At 38.7% G+C, this 24201-nt stretch overlaps 1 protein-coding gene across 3 annotated transcripts in view; it reads right to left on the minus strand.

The window, feature by feature from the left end:
- pvalb6 (parvalbumin 6) overlaps positions 1-20690 on the minus strand; it is a 38729-nt gene extending 18039 nt beyond the window's left edge. Inside the window, exon 1 of one of the 3 annotated variants that reach the window (XM_026916054.3) lies at positions 20405-20690. The gene's annotated coding sequence lies outside the window, so the exon portion shown is untranslated. Of the gene's footprint in view, positions 1-5819; positions 6125-20323; positions 20343-20404 lie in introns of those variants that run through there. The other 2 variants (XM_053239452.1, XM_026916055.3) reach the window with 2 other exon arrangements.
- Positions 20691-24201: the final 3511 nt, after the last annotated feature.

Here is a 24201-nt window from a genome sequence, read left to right on the forward strand (position 1 = left end):
AGTGTGAAAAGTGTTTACCGCATGGGAATTACGTGTTAATTTCACGTGTGAAGTTGAAGTGACTTTTCGGTAAGGGTTTGTAAAGCAATACATTTTAGTCGACTCATTCTGTCCAATAGCTTTTATTTCTATTTCTTGTCTAACTTCCACTGCTCTTTAAAAACTCTAGGCATGTATTCATTCATTCATTTCAGATATTCTATTGCATACTTGATTCACAATGCTATTTCTCAATGTTGTTTTTTATCTGCTTTTCTATTTTCTTCTTTTTTTGTATTTGGCTTCATGGCTGTATTGGGCACTCATAATCTAAAGCTAGTCTCCTTCACATAACTAAGACAGCATGAGGAGACCTACACTTCTGTAAAGACAGTGAATTTTGATGAGTGGCTCTTGATTCTTGTTTTGCACCATTTGCATTTGACATGTGTGGGATTATACAGTAAGTGCATGCGCACTCTTTAATAATGAATGGAGAAAAGAGGAGAGGTGTTATATAACATATGTCTTAAATATGGAATTCTTCTGATTGTGAAGAATGGAGAATTCCCACATACACACATGTAAGATAAAAAAGGTCATACACATGTTACATAACAAACCAGGGGTAATGTAGTCATTTACTGTAACTGAACACTATACTGATTTAGAGAGAGAAATTAGGGGACTGAGTTATGGATCCATATAATTTTTTTCTTAATTCTAATAAAGTTAAGGTAGAAGAGAAAATGCATATGTGAGAAAGAAGGAGGAAAGCGAAAATTAACTAAATATTGCCTCTTGTGCGTGTATGAGTAGACACAATACAGCAAAACAGAAATAAGAGGTGTGTAGGGAATACACTTGCTTTTATATGTTTCGTTTTATGGGAATCTCACTCCAGCCAACACACAATGCATCACTGGCCTGAGGATGTACATCCCTCTTACTGTCCCTGATATTGGCCAGTCATCCATCTATCTCATGGGTGTCCAAGCTTTTCTAACTGTAGGCCAGATGGAGAAAAAATATGGAGTCACAGACAACCATCTGTCAGTAATAATAAAAATAATGAAATAAATAACAGGTCTAGGGAGCACTGTGGTTTAGTGGTTAGTACTGTTGCCTCGCACCTCTGGGCTTGGGGTTTGAATCCCACCTCCACCCTGTGTGCGCAGAGTATGCATGTTCTCCCTGTGCTTCAGGGGTTTCCTCCGGGTACTCCTGTTTCCTCCCCAGTCCAAAGACATGTGTTGTAGACTGATTGGCATTTCCAGCCTGTAGTGTGTGAATGGGTGTGTGTGCGGCTATGCCCTGTGATGGGTTGGCACCCTGTCCAGGGTGTCCCCTGCCTTGTGCCATGAGATTCCTGGGATAGGCTCCAGGTTACCCTGTGACCCTGTGCAAGATAAGCGGTACAGACAATGGATGGATAACAGGTCTGCTTAACAGATGCCACTACATTACCTTTTAATTTAAGCAATTAATTTCTGGCTAATTAAATACACACTTCTCTGTACTCGTCTCTGAAAACACCTGCATGAATGATATATTTTCCATTCCTTTACCAAAAGCTCAGTATCATTAATACAGGCCGGTAGAATTAACCCTCATTAATGTCCTGTAGAAGGCAAAGATGAGGAAATGGAGGAAGCAATCGGTTTTGTAGAGTTGGTTTTAGATAATAGCGACGCCTAGTGTTTAAACAAGGAATTTTTTTCCTTCTTTTACATTTTTAACATTCTTGATAGCAGACCAATACTAATATAACAATGTGATTCCCCTTCTCTTATTCTGATCATATAGACTGTTTTTTGAGTCAGATTTGTTACCACAGCACTAATTACAATCGAAACTTCAATCGACTTTCTCCACAGTTCTGTACGCACTGTGGTTTGATATGCTAATTTTTATAGGATTAAGCGATAACTGGAAACTTTTAGCTACAAAACATGCAATAAACTAGCTATCTAACTTAGCTGACATTGTTCAATTTCGATTGTTAGAGGATATTTTGTCAGGTTTAGCTACCACTATGAAAAATGGTTAAGAATATGACACTTCCAACTAATATTAGCAAGTGAAAAGTCATTCGTGACACAAGGTGTTTGTCTCTTGTGGGTGTGTAGAGAGTGTTCCTGTTGTCATTTGTGGGTGTGTACTGTCCAGTGTTTTATTTTTAATCTGATAAGTAATGGAGTAGCTATATATGGCTTCTAAAGCTAACTAGTTAAACACAAATCAAATTATGCCCTAAACAGTGTGAAAATTGGTGGTATGATACATATATTATATGCTAGGCTAGGCTTGGCTTAGATTCACTGGCAGAGCTAAGCGTACTAGCTATGCACACTTACCGGAGGCACCAACGATCTCTGCTACATACTGTATGTCTGTACACATTTAATGAGAGGTCACATATGAAAGGTTATGATGAAACCACCGTTATCTTCCATGGTTTTTGTGAGTCAAATAGGAATTGCAGGTAGAAACTGAAAGTCATGAGTTGGAAACTCATGAAAATCATGAGTAAAGAAATGTCAGACCACACTGCAACATAGGATTAGCCTGAAGAATCATTCGAAGCAGTTGTTTGAATCTATCGCTTTGCTGCTTCATAAGTAATCTGCATAGAATTGAGAAAATCTCAATTCAAATGTTGAATGTCTCACTTTTGATGAAATCGTAGCTCTATGTCATGCACATGAGTAGAAAATGCTTGTGAGAGAAGCCTTTATTTGTCACATCTACATTACAGCACACTGAAATTCTTTCCTTCACATATCCCAACTTGGTAGGAAGTTGGGTCAGCCATGATAATGCACCCCTGGTAGTTAAGGGCCTTGCTCAAGGGCCCAACAGTGTCAGCTTGGTGGTGCTGGGGCTTGAACCCCCAACTTTCTGAACAGTAACCCAGAACCTTAACTGCTGAGCCACCACTGCCCAGAAATGCTGCTGCGTTTTCACTTGCTAGTGCGAGCGTCAGGTAAACTTTCAGTCATCCCTACATCAAGATTGTGATTCTCTCCTCCCTCGTTCTACAGATCAGTGAAGTCAGTGAGTTCACCAAGTCCTAGTCAGGCTCATTCAGTTTTTATCAGAGATTTTGAGCATTTTAGTGCATGCAGTAATAAGTTCTATTTGCCTTACTGTGAAAAATATTTCTCTGAAAAGACACATACAAGCCTATTCTAAAATTACACAAAATGGCAACAATCATTAGATTTTTTTTGTCAAGCTGATTGTTTTGTGCTTTATTCAGCACAGAATCAGGAGGAACATTTGGGCAAACAGTGCAACTAAATGCATGCATGAATTGTTCAGTGAAATGTATTTGTAAATTAAATTTTAAATCTGTCTAATTCATCCTTTCAGAGAAGTAATTATGTTTTCAGGGGGAAATAGTTGTGCTAATGTTTTACCAGCATCGTGTTGCACATGGATACCACAAAAGTATTACAAAAGTAAGCAGCATTACTCTTTACTATATTGCTATTGTGTTAGGAAGTTGGATTAAACCTCATAAGTACAGTTTTGGGAAGAGCTCTCAAGTCAGTCAGTCATGCTAAGACCTTGATTGCAGTAGTTTTGAATTTGTGTTATATACAGTATATATATATATATATATATATATATATATATATATATATATATATATATATATATAATAATAATAATAATAATGATAATAATAATAACACATTTACACTTATGGCATTTGGCAGACGCCCTTATCCAGAGCGACTTACAATAGTGCTTTGAAGTCTATCAAAAATACATTCCAATATTGGCTCGCTAGGTCACAAACTAGGAATACTATCAGTCCAAAACTCTGCTGGGGAGGTGATTTATTTATTTATTTATTTTTTTGTGAAAGTGCTAATTTAAGTATTTTCTGAAGAGGTAAGTCTTTAGACATCGTTTGAAGACTGCCAGTGACTCAGCTGTTCGGACATCTAGGGGAAGTTCATTCCATCACCTTGGTGCCAGAACAGAGAAGAGTCTCGATGCATGCCTTGCTTGTACCCTGAGAGATGGTGGGACCAGTCGAGCAGTGACATGCACACTTCATGTGTAACACGCACACTTCATGTGAAAAAAGTGTGAAACATTATGTGTGAAACGTTTAAAAAACACATGTAAAGTTCATGTGACTTTATACGTTTGTTTTAATGGCTGTAACATATTCCTGACCTCTTAGACTTTAAGTCACACACACACACACACACTCTGATGCTGTGCAGAACAATAATAGAGTGTTGGGCTGTTACAAGATCAATAGTTTGACCTTTGGTGATATGACAGCTCGAGTCTACTAGTGAGTTCAGCTATTTCAGCAAAGGTAGAGGACACACACATACATTCAAAAACAGCTTTTGCTTCAGGAATGTGAGCAATAAGAGAAAATTGCGGAGTTTTCAAAGAAAAAAGATTCAAATAAATAAAAGAGTTAAAGAAGTTAGAAATGAAAGAGAATGCAAAAGTGTAAAATGAGAAGAAAAGCAAAGCCGTAGATGCAGAAAACCTTCTAAAGATGTAAAGCCAAGCAGGCAATACGGAACAAGATTGAGATTCTTGCACAAATTAACTACCTACCCGACCTGCATTCTGTATTCAGAAAACTGCACTCACTCTCTGCAACATTCCCTTATTCCTGAACACACACACCGATAGTCACTCAGCATGACATACTAAACGCGACAGCAACTGTAATGAAGAAAGGCACACAAAAACACGAAGGAGAATGAAATGAAAAGAGAAAAAGTGAAGAAAAGTGGTGATAACAGAGGAAAACTGAAAAAGAAAAGATGGATGTCAGAATGCGTAATGAATAGAGGCAGGTAGAGAGAGGTAGAGGGAAGGAGGGAAGGTAGTATGAATCAGGAGGGAAGGATGCTTTTCTCCAAAGCAAATTTCTTCTACGCTTCCATCTCTTCACCTTCCTTGTGTCTCCATCCTGTCTAACAGCACCATGCATACATCTTCTACCACTTGTGCTTTCATACTCTTCATCTTGCCTTCTCTTTATTGGTTCATTTTTTCGCCCTGTCCCACCTGTTATATGAAAATATTTGGACAAATGGTGCTAGTATAAGTCTATTAAAGAATTCTAATGATTTTATATGTCACACAAATCAATTCCTGTTTAAGTCGTCTACATATCCGGACATGTCTTCCCATCTCTCTCCCTCACTCGCTTTCAGCAGATATGACAAATGGCACTATCATTAGACTAACAGGACTCCTCAATAGGACACATTTCTGCAGACAAGTATTCCAATTCAGCATTGGTGAAGGTTAAAAGGATGGTGGTTTCTGATGATGATGATGAAAGTGCTGTCTGGATATAAACTTGTACATAATGACATGGAGGACATTCTGTACCTTGGCACTGAATCAGCATTATTGCATTTGTCTTCTAGATGGTAGCAACTGACATTCTCTCTCTCTCTCTCTCTCTTTCTCTCTTACACACACACACACACTCCTCTCTGAGTGCCATTTTATTGTGACATTGACTTAGCCTTATCACCTATTCAGCACTAAATGGTTCACAGTTCCAAATGGCACTAAAAAGGGATTAAGAACAAAAACCATCACTGACTTTGCAATAATTTTACTCAGTGGCTCCAGATAGACTTTCCTCACTCTTGTAAATACATACCTTTGCTATTAGTTTCACTGCAGTTGCTAAATAAAATGCTTTAAGATGAACAAATGAGCAATAAAGTGAGAGTTTAAGGGTAGTCTGTTGGTTTCTAAGCTTTAACCTGTCCTATTTAGTTGTAGCCCATTCACCTCAAGATTTGACATGAGTTCTGAGATGCATTTCCACTCACCATGGCTGTAAAGAGTTGTTATTTGAGTTACTGTAGACTTCCAGTCAGCTTGAACCTGTCTGGCAATTCTCCTCTAACCTCTCTCATCAACAAGGCATTTCCACTCACAGAACTGCTGCTAGCTGGATGTTTTTGGGCTTTTTTATTTGCACCATTCTGTGTAAACTCTAGATGTGTTATGTGTGAAATCCCAGGAGATCAGCAGTTTCCGAAATAATCAAACCAGCCCATCTGGCAACAACAACCATTCTACAGTCACTGAGATAACATCTTTCCCCATTCTGATGTTTGAGTTCACATCAGAGTTTCATTAAACTGACACTCTTCGCTTGTATCTGTATGATTTATGCATTGTGCTGCTGCCACATGACTGGCTGATTGGATAACTGCATGAACAAGCAGGGGTACAGGTGTTCCTACTAAAGTGGCAGGTGAGTGTAATGTAATGTAAACCTATAATTTATTGTAACATCCAACCAATTATACACTAGCTGTACTATATACCTAGTGTATAATTGGTTGGATGTTACAATAAATTATACTATACTATAGCTATTATTCACAGAAAAATGAAAAAAAAAACACAAAGGATTGGGACATTGGGAACACTGGTTGCAAATTGGGAAAATGACATTTGGATTGGGAAACATGGCATAGAAACCCAGTGTACAGACACTAGATCTGACAAACAAATGAGTATATATTAACAAGCTAATGAGATATGATGAGTCCATTAACTAGGAACAGGTGCAGGTGACTTAGTGGGCGGGGCCAAACACATGCTGATGAAATCATGAGAAAACAGATAGAGAGATTCAGTGACAATGTCACTTGTGTGTAAACGGCATGGTGAGCAGAGCAGTAGTCTAATAAAAGTAATTTATAGCAATCTAAAACTGCACTCTGGGTGTGATGATCATTTGGGAATATTTGGTTTAAGAGTGATTTGACTGGACGCTGGTTTTGAGTGTGTCCTTTGGGGTGGGACCAGGGTTTCTGATGAACATGAATGGGCTTTGGGTTTCGATACCAAGTCATTACAGCACCCTTCAAAGAGAATAGTCTAGGGAGAAAACTGTGAGCCAAATCCTCTCATGCTGCTGTGCTATTACTGATAATGTGTCTCCACCTGCTTAGTTTCTCTCTCTCTCTCACACACACACACACACACTGATGCGAATCAGAGCCAGGTTGCTTGATGGAGCTGTTTAGGTATTCCTGTTGGCACCAACACACTGGCCTCAAATAATTAGACCAATGGAGATAAATAATTGGCAATTAAAAGTAAATGCTTGCTACTTCTCATCAATATTCACTAGTGCAAGAATATGGACTGGTAAAATCTTCTCATAGCTAAGTATTAGCATGCCACACTAATGCATCCATGTATGCATGTGAGTCGGTAAACCTTCCCACACACATCACATACACACTACACATTACACATCCACATCCAGGGCCTCTGTTGCTCTTTCTTTGTCCGTCTCGTTCTCCCTCCTGAACCTCTTTACCCTGTGATGAACACACCATACAGAGCCGACAGTCCTGCTATAACCTCATCACTGCTTTGCACCGCTACACTATGCTGCTACTTAGGCGTGAGGCTTATCTTCACCTCTCACCTGGTCAAATAAGGATGTGTCACGATGACTATGTTATGGTGGAAGAGCCCTCAAAATGCTCCCACATTGCACTTTAGGTCAGTTCTGGGTGTATTTTGGAGGGATGAGCATTGGAATCATGGAAATCCTCTCTCTGGGACTCTAGAGGTCCAAGGCTGGTTCTAGGTCACATCCCAGCAGGAGGTATGAAAGAATGTGATAAATGCTATAAATAATACAAAACACAATATGAAACTTGAGATGAGAATGTGTATGTGTTCCCTTTACTACATCAGTTGACTTGAACATCACTTATTATGGTGAGTCCCTAATAATGGAAACACATTTTCTTAGAAATCTTCCATGAATTGATCAGTTAAAGGTATTCGTATATTAAAGGAAAAATCCACTTTGAATAACAGCAGTGTGATAGAGTCACCAATAGAATTAGCCCTTGCTTTTTCTCTACCTAAAGACAGTGATGCAGCAGCACTTTAGTCTTTTAGTCTAACCAGTTGTCTCACATCTGTACACTCTGCTCAAACTTATAAGGTTCCAAAGCTTCAACCTTCCTGCAGATACTGCCTTCAAAGCCATTGCGTTTGTCATCTCTTAGATTGCTAACTAGCCATGCCAAGTGTTTGATATATCTCTGTGTCATGTAGCTGCATATGACATTGAACGTCGCTGGAAAATGGTGGGGTTAACAGAGAAACCTGACCATGATCATGGGCTGGCAAAGTTGAGATTGCACTATTCCAGTTTCCTTAGAGAAAGTAAAACAGAATGACATTTTACTGTATGGGTCCACTGTTATAAATGAAAGACTTTGTCTCGCATCATTGTTGGAGTCTAACAGTTCTCTTGTAGTTGTAGTTTTTATGTTACGTCGCTGCATATTTTAAACATTTACAAAATCTTATATGACAGGATACTGATATCATGTCTAGGAAAATCATTCAAAAGTTGCTCCAAATCACCTCCAGTTGGCTGATACATGGTCAAGTATGTCCATGAAAAGTTCAACCTTGGTGTATTTCTGAAACAGATGACGTAGTGCACTTTTTACACATTGCCCAGGTTTGGTGCTTGTTGTTTCATTGTAATAATAGCAAGTATTGTGTTTTTGATGGATGAGTGCAGCCTTAAAAAGTGTCCAGAATGCTGCCTTCAGGAGACACACCAAAAATAATTCTGGATACTAAAACTAAGTTTTGGCTCAGCATTTGTATAATAATAATGGGAGCAGGCCTTTCTTCCACATGTCACACCACCATCCTTAACAAGCGGAAGCGGATACAGTCAACATAACCAGGCAATAAATGAACAACCATAAATTAGTCCAGAACACCTCTGTAAAATATATAATTTTATTCTGTGTTATCTGTTAGTTGTTCTGGCTCTTGTAACATTTCACTAGCTCTTAATTTTCTCTTCCTTTTTCTTCCTTTTCTCTTCCTTTCCTATCTACGCTGCTCTTCATTGCTCCATTTTGACTTAATTTAAGGAGCCCAGTCCATCTCAGACATCAGACGTGAAATTACCTCCTCTTTCTCTCTCTTACTCTTTGTTTTCCTGCAGGACTTATTCTCTCTGTTCCTATTCCTGTCATGTCCACAGCTTGAGGAGAAAAAAAAACGAAATCAGTATTCTTTCAGCGTCTGTGTGCGTGTGTGTGTGTGTGTGTGTGTGTGTGTGTGTGTATAGCGGACTTTAAAGCCTGGTGTAAAGTCCTTGCGAACCGAATATCTTAAGTCAGCACTTTTCATGTTTGGTTGATCTTTAGACACACACAAACTCACCCAACACACACACACACACACACACACACCCCTAGCAGGAGGGGAGTTGAGAAGAGATCTTGAGAATATGATCATAGCTTTTTCTTGGACATAATTATATTAGTATAAGCAATGAAGTGAAATATTCTACAGCTGTCCCCAACAGATTAACCCAGGCAAGGATTGGCAAGTATTATTATTATTTTTTTTTTTACTAAATGTCCCAAAAATGGTAAGGAATGACACACAGTCCTGCAGCAGTAGATAATTTTACCTTGACCTTTCAATTCTGACCATGCAGCATCATATACTTAAAGACACACACGTTTGTCTTACTATCCTTGTGAGGACCTTCCATTGCTTAGCATCATGAGCTAACACAGTATGTCAAGTAAGAAACATACTTTCACAAGAAACTATGAAAGGTCAGTTATATAAAGCGATAGTAAGATATGTACTTAAATGAAGCTTGAGTTCAAAGATGAATTAATCATTGAGAGACATTCAGCTCCACCGTGACAAATACTATCATATATGGAGAGATAATAGTCCAATTCTCTTTTCACACTCTATCACACACAGAGAAGCAGAAAGAAAGCTGGCAACTCAGATAGTCTTTAAGAATGACACACACACACACACACACACACACACACACAGACACATTTCTTCTCTCTCATGTCTTTCTCATGAATTTGAATTAGAAATGAACCTACGCTTTATCTAATCCCTGTACGTTGAATAAGGTTTTGCCATTCTACCCTCCTCCTATAGCTCCTCCTATAGAATAGGATTTCAGTGCATTTCCCTCTTTAAAGAATGGTTCCACATTTTACCACCTATTTATGTGCCTGTTAAGGGTTTCAGTCATCCATGTCGATCTGAAATGTCTAGTAAGTAGCAGACAATAAGGTGACAAGATCTTAAAAACAGTTTATCTAAGGGCCTACTTCAGTTCTTGAAGATTATATCAAAAGTCATTTAATAGTACTAGATATAGCCACTAGATGTAGCAGTTTTTGGACTTAGGTATAATGTAATTAATGCCTTGGGCACTCCTTGAACTGAAACATTAACCTTATTTCTATCTTCTCACACAATGAAAAAAAAAGCACAAATGTTGCCATCAACCAAGTACAAATCTTTCCAAATATTTTTGTACACCTGTGTAGAATTAGTGTCTTATTATCTGTATTGTATTTCAAATATTGCAAGTTTAAACTTGCTAAGCCACACCATCTTTGTTTCTTGTTTCTGATTTTGGCATTACTTTGACCTTTTGGATTCTGACCCTAGCTTGTATGTTTGAATTTCGATTCTGTGATATGAACTTTATGAACAAACCTAAACTTGGATCTGATCTTGGTCTTGCTTTGTCACAATTTTCTTTTTTTTTTTTGCCACAGTTGGGACAATTTCTGACGAGCTAATAATAGGCAGCACACTATTAAGACACATGAATCACGAGATCTCTTGGTAGCCAAAGTAAAACCTAATTGGCCCCTTAGTGAGATAGGATGAAGTCTGTTGGTCCCTTAAGGTCAAACACAAGCCTAGAGCTGTTAAGGTTAATTGTATTGTGTTACTTTGTCCATGTGTCTGTCTAGATCCCTTGACTACATTTAATTTCAGTATAATCAAGAGGGACACCTTCAAAATTGACACCATCCCCAGTGATTCACAGTTACCGATCAGAAAGCAAGGTTTGACTGGTCTATGGTTACATTTCTCAAAGTGACTGTGCTGTGGGGGCAAATCCACTCAAAATCCCCTTTTTCCCATAGCCCTGTTTGTCTTTCTGTTTCACTCTGTTTTTTTTCTCTAGTTTCAATCTCATTACCACTGACCAAATAAATGGCTGACCTCTGTCAAAGAGAAACAGTAAGTGGAAGGAAGAGCAAACATATCAATAGAGAATAGCTCGTGTGTAACGGCTGCCTTTTAGAACGGTTCCACTTTTAAAGACCAAAGCTGAACAACTAGGTCACATCAATGCGTTTATTTAAGGCAAACCTTTTTTCTTCCCTACAATCTCACCAAATGAAAAGAGAATGGAAGACCATTTTAGCCTCTTTTCCCAGCAGGATTCTGCCTAAGTGGTGACCTCATTTAGCAGGTCAGGAATTGGTTAATTGAAGTCTACGATTCACAGAGTGCCATGATGATCTTAGTGTCTGCTAAAGTTAGACATCACCTTTCTGACCTCTGAGACTAGGTAAAAATACTCGCCCTAAAAAAGTGACAAAGAGACCAAAAGTGACCACTTATTAGGATCTATTATTTCAAATGATACAAAAAGCATTTATAATGTGTACGGTGTGACATGAGAGAGTTAGAAGGTATGATGCAATTACTATAGGGAAGAAAACATTTAACATCAAAAAAAGTTTGCTAGAGAACAGAGATCTTACAGACACAAAGACAGAAAGGTTATGTACTGTATGTAACTGAGGTTCTATGACTGAGTGGTGGTTTCTTTTGTTTTGAAATTTTTCCATTTCCTCATATGCTTGCTGAGTTGCCACCTCATGACCATGACAGTGATCAAGCGATTCTTATCAATTCGTGTGACCCAGGTGGCCCTGAGTGATTTCTACTCAGTCATAGAACCACTGGTACATACATAACCTTCCATTCTACTTCCTTTTTTTCAGACCACCAGGGTAGTTTCCTTTGGAACTGGTTGATGTGCGTATTAAAGTCATTATGAGGGTTTGTAGAACATTCTGGTCATGCATCTTGCCAGACAATAGCAGACAGTATTCATAAATATACCAAATTTAAATTAGCAAATACCAAATTTAATCAAGATTCAAAGGTTTGAGACTGTTCTTTATTGAGGATGAGAAATCACTCAAAGCATTAATATTGATTCATGTTGAGGAAGACAACCACTTAAGTTGTTAATACTGTTCTTTAGGGTACTGATGATAAAAATCACTCTTGTGCTGATACTGTTCTTTATTAAGGATAAGAATCACTCACAATTCTGATGTTTTTTATAGAGAGTGAGAATTTTTCATGGACCTGATACTGTACTTTTTGATTACAGGAATCGTTCAGTGTCTTCTGAACGTTCTCCCTTGCAAGAGCAGATCAGTTGCAAGGATTCTTGATATACTGCATCATGTTTGAACACTGGTACCCAGCTCAAACACTGTCTGTTGACTGATAATGCAAGTAATTCGCATATACAATATATGGGGTTTATGCGTATTCTTTTACACACTGAAAAAAACTTTCCACTTACTTGCATACAACTAGCACATAGATAGAGCACTCACATTTACAAGGGTTTGTTTGACCCCTTGCAAACATTCCAGTATGCTGGGGTCTCCACCTACTTGTGGATTTGTGTCCCTGGGTATAGTCTTTCTGCAAGACGGTGCATCTGCTTTCTGCTTGTATCACCCCACTTACAACTCTTTCAACTCTTTTAGATTGTTGAGCAGCACAGACAACACAGATCATCGTGTGTAATCATTAGCAATAGTCAAATATTAGGAAAAAAAAAAATCCTTTCACTTATGGTACGCCTCAACACATTCAATTTGATGGTGCACACTTTAAAAATAACAAGATTAGCAAAAATGGGAGAGAATGGGAAAGCAGATGGGGAAAGTAGCAGGGGCCTTTTATAGACTGCAAATGTGAGGCCATGGTTATGCGATGATGACTTTATTAGTTCTTGGCAATGAAATAAGCAAGTGGGAAAACATCAATAGGTCAGAAGGAAACTGCCCTGAAATTCATGATATTTATTTCTGCTGAAGTTTGCTAGCAAGGAAAACAATGCTTCTTTTAAAAAAAACTGTGATAGCTCTAATGATTCCTTTTAGTAACATGATAATTTAATAAAAAATAAAAATAAATAAATAATAATAACAATAATAATATGCATCTGGTTAGCCAGATCAAAAACTGATTACTGTGTTTCATATTATATATAAATCAGCTTATTACACCTGACCACCAACTTTTAGAATAATTCCTTATTTTCAAAGGATTTATGCAAAAGATAGCAACTCTGGCAGTCACTGGCCACTTGTCTTAGTTTTTATTGATGATACTGGTGAACCCAAATAAAGATAAACTGTCTCTGTAGGATTTCCTGACATCTTCTTGGCGTCATCTGACTGCTGAAGAGCTTTCAAAGCATGTATAGGATCTCACTGTCGACAGGTATCAACCAGGAGAGGTATACAAAAGAACACTGTGAAGGCCATCATCAACAAGTGGAGAAAATGGGGCACCACAGTGGCATTATCAAGAACAGGATATCTCTCCAAAGTAGATGAAATGACAAGAAGAAAACTTATCAGGGAAGCTGCTACCTACAGCAACACTGAAGGGGCTTCTGGAATATCTGGCAGGTAATCGTCACTCTCTGCATGTGACAACAATCTCTTGTATTTTTCACATGTCTGGGTTAACTTTAAAATAACAAAACAGACAAAAGAACAAGGCAAAAACAAGACAGCTTATCACTATGCCCAAGAACACCATATCCAGTGAAGCATGGTGGTGGCAGCACCATGTTATGGGGCTGCTTCTCTTCAGCAGCTTTTTCTTTATTTTTTCCTAAAATGTTTCTCGTTGTTTTTCACCTTGATTTTGTTGGTTGCTATATCATATTAAAGGTGGAAAAAGATCTGACATGATTTATCTCTTGTATTTTTCACAAGTCTGGGTTATGGGGTAGGGTGGCTAGATGGAAACCCTTTCTCACAAAAAAAAAACTAAATTACCCCAAAACATGTGGCAAAATGATCTGATGAGACCAAGGTAGAACTTTTTGAGCATAAATTTAAAATAACAAGACAGACAAAAGAACAAGGCAAAAACAAGACAGCTTATCACTATGCTCAAGAACACCATATCCAGTGAAGCATGGTGGTGGCAGCACCATGTTATGGGGCTGCTTCTCTTCAGCAGCTTTTTCTTTATTTTTTCCTAAAATGTTTCTCTTTGTTTTTCACCTTGATTTTGTTGTTTGCTATATCATATTAAAGGTGGAAAAAGATCTGGCATGATTTACCTTGGTTTCAAAAACCTGCCATTTTAACAGGGGTGTGTAGACTTTTTATATCCACTATATGAAGCCAGCCAACATCTAATTGCCTACTACTGGTACTCGGTGAAATAAGGAATTTTTTTTAATGTTGTAGTAGTAAGTATACGCTCAATTTATCGTGATATTGATATCAGATGTTACTGTGAGATCGACTGAGACACACACACACACACACACACACAAACTGCGTCCAAACCACAAACATGCAACTTGTCCCTGTCAAGGACGTGGGCCACAGTCAATATTTTTCATCGGTTCTGACAGCAAAATTACAGCGGCAGAGGCTCAAAACCCTCTGGAGCTCTGCCAAGCAAAGCCAGAGAAACTGAAGCCAGGGAGAGAACCAGGGAGTGCAAGTGACTACACAATCACTGCTCGTTCACTTAGAAATAACACGGGTCACATCTGGTTAAAAATACGTATTTACAAAGCAGCAAAGTGACAGAGATAGTGCTATTTAGACTCAGTGTTTACATTAAACATCTGCAGTTTCAAGAGTCCCTTATTAGCTCTGTGAGTGTTAGAGACAGACCAATGAATATATGTTGAGTATTGCATTTTGACAGAATTATCAGGCACATTTGACCATGGCACTATACATGATCCCTCACTGTGCATGTAAGATAGAGATGACTACCTGCAGATCGTTATGATTCAGGAGCCGCATGGTGGCCTGCATGATGGGACTTGTTCTGCTGTTACAGGAGGGTGTGTTTAAAACACTGCAGGATGGGGAGTGTAAAACTGTGCAGAATGTTAATGTGAATTTGTGTGTCAGTGCTTATAGGCTTATTCATTTCAGTATTTATTAAAGGAGCACTCCAGCATTGTTTCAACCTATGATGTATCTAACACATCTGTATGAGTGACTGTCATTCACACTTCCCTGTACTGAGAAAAGACTAGAAAAGCTGTTTACTTTAAACACATTTATAATGCAAGTCTAAGGGCAGGTCTTGAATTCTGTCAATAAATGTTTATCTGAAACAGATTTATGAATTCCCCAGTTAATTGTAAATTAGGATCTACAGTATATCTGTCTAATTTATACTTTCACAAATGGAAATACTTTTTCAGAGGTTATGTGTTACCAACATAGCAAAATTAATGAAACATGCACAGATATCACAGAGTCCATAACTCAGATCAATTCTGGCATTGAGAAAAGCATTATCACTTAAGGGTAATTTTTCACAGACAAATTCCTCCCAGACTGCCAACTATACGTCACTCTACTGTGCACGATATATAGACTACATTGCTTGCTTTATTGCTTTTTTTAATTAGTATTTCTAGCACAAGTGTGAATGAGTCAGCTTTCATGAACAAGAGCTTCTGCATGCTGACATTGTAGTGTAACTAGAGTCTTGTAATGACACATCATTAACTTTGCACCAATTTCTGTTTTAATTAGCACTCATTAAGCATTCCAAAGGGCATTTAGTAATAATTTGGTTATTGCATCTTTACATGAACTCATTGTGTATTCTCTAGACGAATCCCTGGCTCCTTCAGACATTTAATGAGATAATTATAAGATGATTTTAGCAGTCAAAACTTCATCAGATTGAGTGTTAGAACAAACGTAGTGTCTTATCATTCCCTTTATTTCTCTCAAAACTCACTTATAATGGAAGTCTAAGAGGTTTGTCTAAGAGTCCTTTGAGTTTTGTGTATACATGTTTGAAAAAAGTGGCTGCATAAACCAAATTTAGAGCTGATGCACGCTAACATTACAGGTCTTAGGATGAGACAGACTAGAGAGAATGTAGTTGTGTGTGTGTGTGTGTGTGTGTGTGTGTGGGGCTGTGACCAAGTTTGATCTAGAAGCTGGCTACGTTTTGTAGATACTCATACTCATACTCTCTACATTCACACCAAACTTGCATTTGTCAGCTATCCAAACACGCTCTCTCCTACACTCACACCTACACACACACAAACCAAGTGCCAAGAAATCATTAGATGCTGTTTCCCCACCTACCCTTCACAAAGTGCATTATACAGTAAAACACTTCACACCACAAAAAAAATAAATAAATAAATAAATAAAAATTGTGTTTCTCTCAACCACATACAGCATATTATACCACCCACATACTAATTCATGAACTTAATAAAGATATCAAACTCTGCAGGCTGGACGAGCAGATTTTCAGCTTAAAAGATATTAAATGGGCAAATCTCCATTAGGAATACGATTCAGCGCAAGAGCTAAAGAAGGCTTAATATGAAAACCCACTGCAGACCAAGAAAAGGCTTACAAAACTGCAGACTCACATACACATTCACACTGTCACAGATTTGCACAGGCACATACAGATGGCCAGTTCCAGTCAGTAAATTGGTAATTGATCAGGGTCTGGTCAGAATGTGTGCAGTCTCTGTGATTTCATTAAAGAAATGCCTCAGTGTTTTTCAGTCTAAATTCTACGTACTACATCTGTAGCGTATGTGTGATTGCCACGGAGGAACAAACTGACACATTTCTCTTTACGCTATCAAGAAATGTTTGAACCCTCAAGGGATTCTTCAGTTGTCACTATACTTGCAACCTTTAAAAAGTCCATTTCAACCCCTACAACAATGTGTTTTCCTATCAGAAAGATCTCCAGGTAGAACCTTTTTTTTTTTTTTAAAGCTAAGAAAACGTAATCAAACTTAATCAGCTTAATGACCCCCTTAGCCCTTAAAGATGGGGATGATTGTTCTTTAAGGGTTCAATGGATAATTAAGGGTTTTTAGCTTCTAAATAGGGTTATACCTGCATCCCTTAAAGATTCTATGTACAACCCTACAGCAAAGTGTTTTTGTATCAGAAAGGGTTCTAAGTAGAACCCTTTTTAGGAGCTATGACCCCTTAATTAAGCAATGAACCCTTAAAGATGGGGATGCTCTTTCTTTAAGTGTTCATTGTATAATTAAGGGTTTTAATTAAGAATTGTTCTTTTGAAAGCTAAGAGGGTTCTACTTACACTTAAATATTCCATGTAGAACCCTACAACAATGTTTTTTCCTAACAAAAAGTGCCCCAAGACCCCTAATTTTCTTCTTAAAGCACCACTATTCCAATCTTTACAGGCTCTTTAAGTTCTCATTAGGCTGCTAAAAGGGAGCCCTTTCTGATAGGGAAATACTTTGTCCCCATCTTTAAGGGTTCCCCTGTATGGACAAGTAAAGAACCCTGAACCTGAGTTCTGAATTTTCTAAGAATGTAGAGAGAAAAGGATAGAAAACCTGTTTACACTAAACACGCTTATAACAGAATTCTGAGGACAATTGTTGAAAGCTGTCAATAAGCATTTACAGTCAGGTCCATAAATATTTGGGACCTGGATGGAGTATTTGTTATTTTAGCTGTCTACCACAGTCTATTGGAGTTGAAATTAAATAATGAATATGAGCTCAAAGTGCTTAAAGACTTTCGGCTCTAATTTGAGGGCATTTCCATCCAAATCGGGTGAACTGTGTAGGAGCTTTTTATATGTGGTATGTTTAAGGGACCAAAAGTAACTGGACAGTTGGCTGCTCAGTTGTTTCATGGCCAGGTTTGTGAGGCCAATGAAGATGGAGACTCTTATTCATCAAAGCTGTGTCTAAATAGAAACAAATCAGAATCTGATTCATTAAACTGTCTTGTGAAATCGAAATAAGCTGTGATTTGAGGACAATTGAAGAATCAGCTTCAGCTGCGATGTTCTTTTAATGTTCTTTCTTGTTCTCCTCCACCTTTCAGCAGCCTTCGACACAATCACAAAACTCTCCTGTCCATCCTTATGAGTCTTGGAACTTGTAACACAGCATGATAATAGTTTTCTCTGCGCACCGTCCGTCCTCTGCAGCTGATCCAGAATGCAGCTGCATGACGTGCTTTCAAGTTCTCACACAACCACCCCATTGCTACACTCCCTGCACTGGCTTCCTTTAGCTCCCCGCATCAGATTGAACATACTGATGCTTGCCTCAACAGACCAGCAGTGCTTTACAACTCTAATATACTGTGGTAGATATTTATGGACCTGACTGTATATGAAATGCATATTTTTTGTAGAACTATTTTATGAATTCAGTCAAAGATCTAAATCTCTAGAGGGAACTACTTTTACTTTATTGCTCCAGTGTTGGCTGGTTGGATGAAACTGCATAAGAGTAAGACTTTTTCTCATGTCTGTCTTACCCTAAGTTATTTAATGTTATATAGATATTTATATAGTTAATAATTAACATTTTTATTGACAGAATTCAACAATTGCCCTTAGACTTCTATTATAAATGAGTTGTTGAGCAAAATGGCTTTCTGCTCTTTTTTTCAGTAGAGGGACATGTATCATAATTCTTGATCCATGACAATCACACATATGCTACAGATGTGGCATATAGAGATTTAGGCTGAAAAATGCTGATGTATTCCTTCGATATGTGAACGGGAGGGTGGGGGAGCTGATATCCATTTCATTAACCACAGCAAGCAGCTTGAGCTTGCCTGCAGGAGTGATGCATCTTACACACACACACACACACACACACACACACACACATATATACTTTTGTGCTATTACTGCAGGATGTCTCTGCTGGGATAAGCTTCACATTATACCATTCACTAACTGACAGTCCTCCTCAAGAACACACACACACACACACACACACTGAGCACAGCAGACTGAGAGGGCATGCATCAGTCTTGAGAGACATGCTAATGTGTCAGCACCAGTGCAGCAATTCAGGCACAGGTGCAGTGATGCAGCTTCCACACCATGTGCTTATCTCTCTTTTAAATATTTTAAATAGTTTAAAGAAGTCCTTCTCTTTTCACTTTTGTCCCCTTTCCTTTATTTTCATCCATTTTTTACTCTCTTCCCTATTTTCTCATTTACTTTTTTGTTTTCTGCAAAGTCTCTCTCTATTTGGGCTTGTTAAACCTGGATGAATGTGCACTTGCACACCCTGGAACGCGCACACACACACACACACACACACACACACACATACACACACACACATACACACACACACTGCTAATTGTGCAGCGTTAAAGTCCTTCACTCTGTGCAGCTGTTTCGGCATTCACAATCTGCTGCACAGATTAACCCAAGGAGACACTGTGTCTGTCTGTGTGTGTGTGTGTGTGTGTGAGAGAGAGAGAGAGAGGGAGAGAGAGACAGACAGACAGCCTTCATGGTCATCATCATTTCCATCCTTTTAACCTTCATCAGTGCTACGCTGCAATACACTGCTGTAGAAGTTTGTGTCCTCTTCATGGCTCTTGTTACTCTAAAAGTAATTCTCCATTCAGGGAAAGAAAGGCTGGGAGCTGTCACCCGTAGGTCATTTATTTTGTGCAGTCCATTCACCTTCTTTTACGCAAACACACACACACACACACACACATTCATGGCTCAGGCGGCTGTCAGAGCTCAGCTGTGGTTTGTGAATGGAGTATTAGACAGAGATGATGCTGCATCCATACAGAGATCTGGCTTTGTCCTCTCTCTCTCTCTCTCTCTCTCTCTCTCTCTCTCCCCATTCTCTTACTCTCATTCAATATCTGTTTCTGCACTTCATTTTCTTTCTCTTTCTTTTTATTTTCAGACAAGGCATGCAGTGCTCTCTCGCTTACTCGCTTACGTATTCCCATTCACAACCTTCCTTCTGGGCATTCTTCACGCTGCTGCTTTTCTCCATTCCATTGACTGCATTCAACTCTTCTGCAGCACTTCATACTCTCACACAATGTCTAGGCTTTCCACAACCCTCTCTTCTCCTTATTTACTTACAATTTTTTGTCTCTACAGTCTCCTGGCTGTAGTAATGTGTTCCTTCTCTCCCCTCCCATATGCGCTTTCTCTTAGCTGGTGTGCTTGCCCTGCCTCTTGCCTGGGGTTAAATAAACATGTTCTGCCTCTTACCCACTGCGCAGTGTGTGTCCTGTCTTCTAGCTAGTGTGGAGTGCGTGTCCTGTGTCTTTTGGAGTGTTTGTCCTATCTCTTACCCGGTGTGGAGGTTGTCCTGACTCTTACCCAATGTAGAGTGTGTCCTGTGTCTTACCCAGTGTAAGAGAGGTCCTGCATCTTGTGGAACGTGTGTCCTGTCTCTTTCCTCGTGTAGAGTGTGTGTCCTGTCTCTTACCTGGTGTTGAGTGTTGACACTGGGTCCTAGATTGAGTACAGCAGCTGGACAGGCTTGAGTAGAGTAGCTGAGTGACCAGGAGTCAGAGCACACCGACCAGGGAGACAGAGAGAAAGGAAGGGAGAGAGAGGGAGAGAGAGAAACAGAGAGAGAGAGATATAGAGGAAGAAAAAGAGACAGGGGGAGAGAGCAGAAAGGAGAGGGAGCACTGACTGGTTGGAGGTGAGATGAAGGGGAGAGAGAGTGCGAGAGAAAGATAAAGGGAGGCTGGGAGGGAGGGAACAGGGTAAGAGAGAGAGAGAGAGAGAGTGAGAGTGGGAGTGTGTCTATCTGCGAAAGAAAGAAATGACAGGGAGGGGATGAAAGAGCTTGAAGTAAAATGTGGAGAGAAAGAAAAAGAGATAGAAAGGAAGCATAAATAGTCAAGTCAAGTTAAGCGGGTTTTATTGTCATTCCTATATATAGCTTGTATACATTGAAACGAAATGTCGTTTCTCCAGATCCATGGTGCAACGCAGAATAATACACAAGACTGCATGAAGTGCAAATACACAGCAGTGTGAGAGCAGTGTAAACAGCAAGAGAGAAGAAAAAGAAAAGGAAAAAGAAGGGGAAAAGAAGATAGATAGATAGATAGATAGATAGATGAAATTATGCCTGAAAGAAGAAACAAAAAGGGAAAGAGAAAGAAAGAAAGAAAGAAAGAAAGAAATGGGAAAAAAGATTCAATGAAATGGAGGTTGGTAGTAAGGAAGGTAAACAGACAGACAGACAGAGAGAAAGAGAGGCAAGAGAGGAATAAAGATAATAAGAAATAGCAAAGCAAACTGAATTGGAGCATAAAATATAATAAAGAGAAAGAGTGAGTGAGGAGAGAAAAAAAGGTGAAAAAGAAGATGATTCAGAGCCAAGTAATCTGGGCTGAGAGCTTTACAACTACATAATACCACTCTTAGAGAAAACAGGCCAATGAAGACTCTTATTCATCAAAGCTGTGTCTAAACAGAAACAAATCTGAGTCTGATTCATTAAAGTGTTGTGTGAAATCAAAATAAGCTGTGATTTGAAGACAAATGAAGAATCAGATTCAGTTGCAATGTTCTTTGATGTTCTTTCTTGTTCTCCTCCACCTTTCAGCAGCCTTTGACACAGTCAATCACAAAACTTTCCTGTCCATTCTCATGAGTCTTGGACCTCGGGGCATAGCATGGCGTGACATCTGACCTCTGATCCGGACCGCTGATCCAGAACGCAGCTGCACAACTTGTTTTCAACCTCCTCAAGTTCTCACACAACCACCCCATTGCTACACTCCCTCCACTGGCTTCCTGTAGCTTTCCACATCAGATTTAACATACTGATGCTTGCCCATATAGCCAAAAACAAACCAGCAGCACTTATCACACCTTGATTTACACCACACTCCCTTCAAATATCTAGCACGGCTTGATTGGACTTTGCAGCAGCAAGACTTTTCTCTGTCCTGGCACTCAGGTGGTGGAATGAACTTCCCCTGGCTGTCTGAACAGCTGAGTCACTGGCTGTCTTCAGACGAAGACTAAAGGCCTACCTCTACAAACTGGAGACCCTGGAGCTGTGAGGCAGCTGTGCCACCGTGCAGCCGTAGATAGTTTTATTATATAGATTATAGATTATATTATTTTCATGCATTCCCTTTTGCTATTGTTTACTATAATTTCCTATCTCAGGTAATTGGTAAAATAGAATTTCTGTAAGATAGGTAAGATTGAATTTTCCTGAAAACAATGTTTGCTCACAAAATAATCAACTTTAGGTTTGACAAGACCAGATTGTGCATGTGGATGTGGAGCATGTGTGGAGTTGTGCCAAGCCCCAAGATCAACCAAATTATTGTGAATTTACTATTCAATTTACTGGACTGGATACCGGATTTTTATGGTCTCTCTAACTGAACTGATGAAATGATACAACAAAATAAGCTGCCATTTCCAAACTTCTAGTTCACTTAAATTAAATATTGCAATTTTTCACATACTGTAAATGTGACCTAATATTTTTAAATGAATATGGATTTGTTACAATAAATAATAACTTAATTTAAGCTAGAAGTGTGTGTGTGTGTGTGTGTGTGTATTTTCTAAGTGACCATGAAGTGTAAGGACTCCCAGAGTGCTGATGAGGAAAAGCTTTTAGGCACAGGTCCCAAATCAGTTGGCCACTAATGAAGCTCAACCTCTCAGTGTGGCAGAGACTACAGCACAACCGGGGCTTACAGAAAACACACACAATGGACTGTACTGTAGAAGAACAAAATACAGACAAAAACAGGCAAAAGGAACCACCTTTAAATCTGCAGGAAGTAAGATTTTTGGAATTTTTGTGTTTCTGGTAGAAAAATTATATATATAAATTATATATATATAAATATATAAATAATATGAAAGAAATACACTGCAAAACTCTGAGTTTGTGTAATCCAAAAAAACTGTAGTATATTGTGTAAAGCTCTGAGCACATATACAGTATTTTAACTGTATTACAGAGCCCCTAGTGGAAGAGAGAGTATAGGGGAAGGGGATGAAGGGCAGTGAGTACATTTAACAGCTAACAGTTAACCTCACCAAGTAATCTTCATGTAATCATGGCTGCTAAATAGAGCAATCATGTAAGACCCCAAGGCACATTAAAATCTGTATAGAAGTATTTTCACTAAACCTTTGCAATAAACTTGCCCAAGACTTAGGAATCTTCTCCTGTTCTTCCCTCCAAATTAGACAATAAATAAACGCCTTACATTTTAAGCAAGAAAAGAGCTAATACACCATCATGCTTGAATCCATTTACTTTTAATAATATAGAAATTGGCTCTATTAATCCTGTTTGGTTTGTTTACACTCATTTCTGGGTGTTCTGTGTGCATAACTCTGCACTGTGACTCAATAATCAATTTTACTCAATTTTTTTGGTCATTTTTAACAAAACAAATTCTATACAATGAAGCTTTAAGAGGGGGAACATGGTGGCTTAGTGGTTAGTAGTTTGCCTCGCATCTCTGGGGTTGGGGATTTGATTTCTGCCTCCGCTCTGTGTGTGCGGAGTTTGCATGTTCACCCTGTGCATTGGGGGTTTCCTCTGGGTACTCCGGTTTCCTCCCCCAGTCAAAAGGCATGTGTTGTAGGCTGATTGGCATTTCTAACTTGTCCATAGTGAGTGTGAGATTGTGTGTGATGGGTTGGCACCTCGTCCGTGGTGTGCCCTGAGTACGCTAACCAGTACAGAGAATGGATGGATGAATGGATGGGAAGCTTTAAGAGAACCCAACAAAAAGTTACAGATTTCATGTGCAAGTGATGAAGCATGTGAGACAGAAAGACCATGTTAATGAAGTGGTTAACAACTTGAACGGTTTGCTTCAGGATCCAAATTTTATGTTGGACCTGACCCAGCGCATCACTAAAGTTGTGTATCATGTGGAAGTGAACAAAGAAATGCATATTACTTTTGTATATAAATGTTATTAATACTACTAATAATTATCCATTGCATAAGCCTAATAAAGTTGGATAATAATCATTTGCTGCCTGAGATCACAGGACATAAATCAGCTTACTTATTGAGTTGTTAGGGTTGTAAGTACCTAATAAGTATTTACAATGGAAAATATCAGTTTATTAAATGCAGTACATATGCTTATTCAAGTGTCCTATGACATTAATATGAGAATGGGCCAGTAGCCTAACAAATAAAACAAACACTGACCCAAATATTTAATTAAAAATTGTATAATCGATATGAAAAATGCACAGCTATTAAAA

This window comes from Pangasianodon hypophthalmus, chromosome 13 (assembly GCF_027358585.1).
Source record: "Pangasianodon hypophthalmus isolate fPanHyp1 chromosome 13, fPanHyp1.pri, whole genome shotgun sequence".
Lineage (NCBI taxonomy): Eukaryota > Metazoa > Chordata > Actinopteri > Siluriformes > Pangasiidae > Pangasianodon > Pangasianodon hypophthalmus.